The 5,000-nt window shown below is 35.2% G+C and overlaps 1 protein-coding gene across 3 annotated transcripts in view; it reads left to right on the top strand.

The window, feature by feature from the left end:
- Nucleotides 1-5,000, top strand: part of LOC144980953 (uncharacterized) — an 85,745-nt gene that overhangs the window by 69,879 nt on the left and 10,866 nt on the right. The gene's annotated exons all lie outside the window — the stretch shown is intronic.

Genomic DNA, 5,000 nt, shown 5'->3' with positions numbered 1-5,000 from the left:
AATTTGTCATCATATAGAAGCATTTTAAAAACTCTAGAGCAAACCTTGATAGATTTGTGAAAGTTTAAAATTTCCTAATTTGACCATTGTTTTGATTTTCGGACACCATTTTGATTTGTGAAGTATTGAAGGTAGTGCAAAGCAGTCCGAGGGTTTTTTTTTTTGTATTAGGGTTAGCTCGAGATCGGAGGCTTTTTTTTCTATAAGAGTTAGTCATAAGTCTTAGTAAAGGTGCTAGGGTGTTTGTTTTTCCATAAGTTAAGTAATGGGGAGACATTCCGAAAGCTCCTACATCCCCAGTATTCTTTCGCTTTGTATTTTCACCGTTGATCTTTTGTCAGGCATTTATTTATTCAATTTGTCATCATATAGAATCATTTTAAAAACGTCAATTTAATTACAAAAACAGATCAAATGAACTTTTCGGGTTTCCCTTTATCAACAAAACAGGATGAATGAAACACCACAGATGAATGGGATAACGTGGTAGTGGCGTAGTTAAGATGAATAAACAAAACATTGGTTGGCAGGAAATTAGTATGCTCCTTTGTAAGGAAGCACTAATTTAAATAGAATACTAGAAATTTCTAAAAAGTGCGCAATTAATTGAGTGAAAAGAGGGGAGGCGGGGAGGAACTGTGTTATGCAGTTTAGAAAGTGAAATATAAAAACGTGTAGAGTGTTGTTGGAAAAAAAATACAATGGAATTGAAAATAAATACAGTTGATTTTCTTACCGCAACCTGTTTTCACACACGGATAACTGTATGTTGCTGTGTCACGGGTCAGAGGCTATAGTGGCTTACACTTCATGTTGGGCCACACAGAAAAATCAACAGAGGATGTACCAAGTTACCCAGACAACGTTGTTTACCAATCTGCCCTCATTAAATGATGGTGGGTACAATATCGAATGAAAATATTTCTCTCCCCGCGAAATTGCAGGCTTTTTACTAGTAATATAAAATCCTGTAACACTACCTAAACATTTGTCAAAAAGATGACGCGTGACATTTGCCCGATATAATTCTTTAAAGAAGGCACTTGTCACATGAAACTACTGGAAGATAATATTTTGTCAGACAATAAAGGAAGGAATTTCATTTATCATCAAGATGGTGCTACATCCCATACGAGCAAAAGAACACAACCTTTTCTTCGGAGTAAGAATATTCATTTCACAGAGAAAGACAACTGGCCGCCTCAATCACCGACCTGAATCTATTGGATTATGCAAGTTGGTAATCTTTGACCGAGAGGGTTTATAGTGGACTTAGATCCGTATTCACGGAAGAAACTTTGAGAGAAAGAATTATTTTATGCTGGGAGGAGAATACCATTGAGGAAATTCGGAAGTGCATTTCATGCTGGAAAAAGAGAATACGTTTCTCCATCAAAGAAGACGGCGGTGCTATTAGTGGTAACTTCATTGTGTAATTGCTGGACCAAAATAGCTATGTGAGTGTGTTACATAGACGATTTTTCTTACATGATTAGGAGAATTATGATGAAAATAATGTTTATGGTGACATAATTAATGTTTGACAAGAATGGAAACAAAAGTTAAGATCATCGACATTTTACTCCCTGAAATATTGCACGGTTTCGAAAAATCATTGTATTTTTTGTGTTTCTCGAATCAGATTCAAAAAACTCTGACAGCCCATAAGGATTTGATTTTTCTTTTAAAACATTTTTAAAAAATTCAATAAAGAGTCTTGGAGATACAAACCAACAAAGAGCGGCGCAATTTTTTGTTTGTTTTATTTTTTTGGTGACCACCTGATTTATATATATATGTAGGGTTTTTAAACATGTGAATGGCTGTAATGAAAACAATAATGACGAAGAGAAGATCATAAAAGTGAATAGTAAGAATAAAGAAAGAAATGCAGTCATCGGTTGTCTAAATTCTCAATCAACAAATAGAAAAACTCTTAGATAAAAATGATATGATAATTGAGAAGGGCATTGAAATTCTTTGTTTAACAGAAACGTGGCTAAAATCCAGAGATACGTTTCCACAGGCAGAAATGACACCAAATGGTTACTCAATCAAATAATTTCTACGAATCTGTCCTAGTGGAGGGGGCATTGCATTCTTGTATAGAAATATGAAATCTGCCATTACAACAGGAAATATACTTGAGTCAAGTTTTGTTACATTCGAAGCGACTACTCTCCGCATTCAATCGTCCTCGCAGCATCTAACTATTGTATGTGTGTATCGCCCCCACCTCTCACCTCACCGAGTAAGATAAACACATTCACAACGTCAACATTTATTGATGAATTGACACATTTTAGCCTATTTAAGATCTACAACTAATACACCTTTCATCATTACACGTGACTTCAATTTCCGTGCTCTGATTCCAATAAGATGAAAACATTATTGGAAACATACAACCTGATACAACTAATTGACACCAGTAGTTCATGCCAAAATGAAAATTACTTTGTTTATGACAGATCCATTTCATTTTCGTGTGTCTTTTGGACGGAACTGAGAATTGATATTAACTCATTGTATTCTTTATAAAGAAAATGATTTATGTTTTGTTCACCTTGGGGCTAGATTTATGGCAAACCTGATACACTTAAGAATATTTGGCAATGGTAGGGCGCCAAACTTTTTTTGTTTGCAACTTTTGGGGTAGTGGTATTGCTCAAAAAAGCTCATCCAATAAACGTATAATATTGTAGTGATTACAGTTTACAATGTTAGACAAGTATTAGACATAACAGGGACAATTCCCCCTTTAACCTAAAACATTCTCAAGTGCTATAAAGGATTTTATTAAGGTAACGGGCGGGATGCATTAGCTAGCCAGCTGCAATCCCGAAACCTCATCATAAATCGCTTGTCAAATGGACATTTGTATGGCGGAAAGTGTTCTTTATCCGTTGGAAGACAAAGTCCATATATATATATATATATATATATATATATATATATATATATATATATATATATATAGAGAGAGAGAGAGAGAGAGAGAGAGGGGGGGGGGGAATCATAAATGTCAATGGTATGTCCGATTTTGTTATAAATCACCCCATCTTCATTTACGCAACACACATACGCACACACACACAAACACACATACACACACACAAATAGATAGATAGATAGATAGATAGATAGATAGATAGATAGATAGATAGATAGATAGATAGACACAGAGAGAGAGAGAGAGAGAGAGAGAGAGTCACAAGCTGCAATATAGATACATTTGTCCCGAGCTCCGAGACATTATACAAGTTTGTGGTGACATAACATGGATTAAAGTACATACATTTAATGTTACGTGCCCTCGCCCATGTCACGGTTTGGTCAGATTGATCATAAATCGAGGTGAAGCTGGATGTTAAAGTCAACGGATGGTATGAGATTTGAACCCTTTGTGACGCCACACGACTTCTTTGAATTGCAGACTTGACAGCTGTCACCAAATTAGCAGTGACGCCTCTTGATGAAATGGTAAGATTTGATGTCAGATTGCGCTTAAAACGTTTCAGGCACAATTCTATATTCGGCCATGAGCTAAACAAATAAATCATTACCTAATCACTAACTAGAATTAGAATGTTGGCAAAATAGATTTAATCGTACAATAGATAGTAAAGATTAAAGTCCAACAGCAGTCGATAATGATAGTGTGTAGGTATATCAATATTTTAAAATATTTTGAAATTCAGATTTTCTTTACTAAAAACATTTTGATCACAATAAAACAGATTTTGGCTTTGGACAGCTATATAAATGATTGTATTCAGAAGATGGTTACTGAAATACGACAGAGATCACCGGTGTGGAACGACGTGGTAGGAAACGTATCCTAGACAACTTTGATATCGATACCATCCAATGATGTATGGATCTGGGAGAACGTAAACATACATCCAACAAAGGAATGGAGTCTGATAATTCTGGTAGAAAAAGTATATGGGGATCATTGTTATTCTACTGGGTATTTTGGATGTTATGTCGTTTTTTTTCTCTTCCTCATCTGGAAAGTAGAAACTATCATTCTGGGGTCAATACAGAAGTGTTTGAAGACTGGCTAAAGAACCCTTTGCTGCCTTTCCTCGAAGCGCCTAGCTGTAGTATATTTGACAACGCTACCATTTGATGCCCCATTATCACTTCAAGGATCTATCTTTGGCAAATATAAAACATGACATGATTTCATGGTTTCAATCAGGCAGCACTATAATATATTCTGACCATTTATCAAAGGGCTAACTATACTCCTTAGTAAAAAGAAACGAACCAGAAACAGTTTTCAAAGCAGAATATCTAATCAGGTAGTTTTGATACGAGGTTGCCTGACACCCCATATCACTGTGAGCGCAATCCAATCGAGATCATTGGGCCTGAGTAGAAGGAAAGATTGAGAGCGGAGGAACATAAAATTTACTCTCACCGACGAAGCAATAAATGATATATCTAACAAGAGAAGACTGGGAAAACGGATGCTCCAACCTTCGCAAACAGGAGGAAAATTGTATTTCATTGGATAAAGTGATGCTCGGAATCTCCGTAGTAGTTCCATTTCTCCTTTTCATCATCCTCGTCATCAGAATGTGATGATTGATGTGTCCAGTATTTCTTGGTTGCTGTTGTTGTTATTTATATAAATCGTCTATTTTTGAAATCAAAATAATGTTGGAAGCGCGTAATGTTCACTTTCGTTTGTATTCATCAGTAATGTGTATTGATAGTTATAAAATGTAGATGTCTGATAGTTAAAAATTGCCATTCGTATCCATCATATTCAAATACTTTTTAAGTTTCAATTAACCCGACATTTCATTTTAACGAATTCCTTTAAAATGGATAAGCGGAAAATTCATAATTTTGATAATGTAAATCTCATATGAGTTCCGATCCTTACCTGTTATCGATTTTAATATAGTGTAATAAGCGAAATCATCTCTTGTTGTTTTAAATTCACGAAGAAAAAACTTTTTAATCAAGACAAATTGATTCAGGGG

This window comes from Berghia stephanieae, chromosome 10 (genome assembly GCF_034508935.2).
Source record: "Berghia stephanieae isolate SIO BIC M18660-M18661 chromosome 10, UCSD_Bste_1.3, whole genome shotgun sequence".
Taxonomy (NCBI): domain Eukaryota; kingdom Metazoa; phylum Mollusca; class Gastropoda; order Nudibranchia; family Aeolidiidae; genus Berghia; species Berghia stephanieae.
This window is presented reverse-complemented; position numbering and strand designations above follow the sequence as displayed.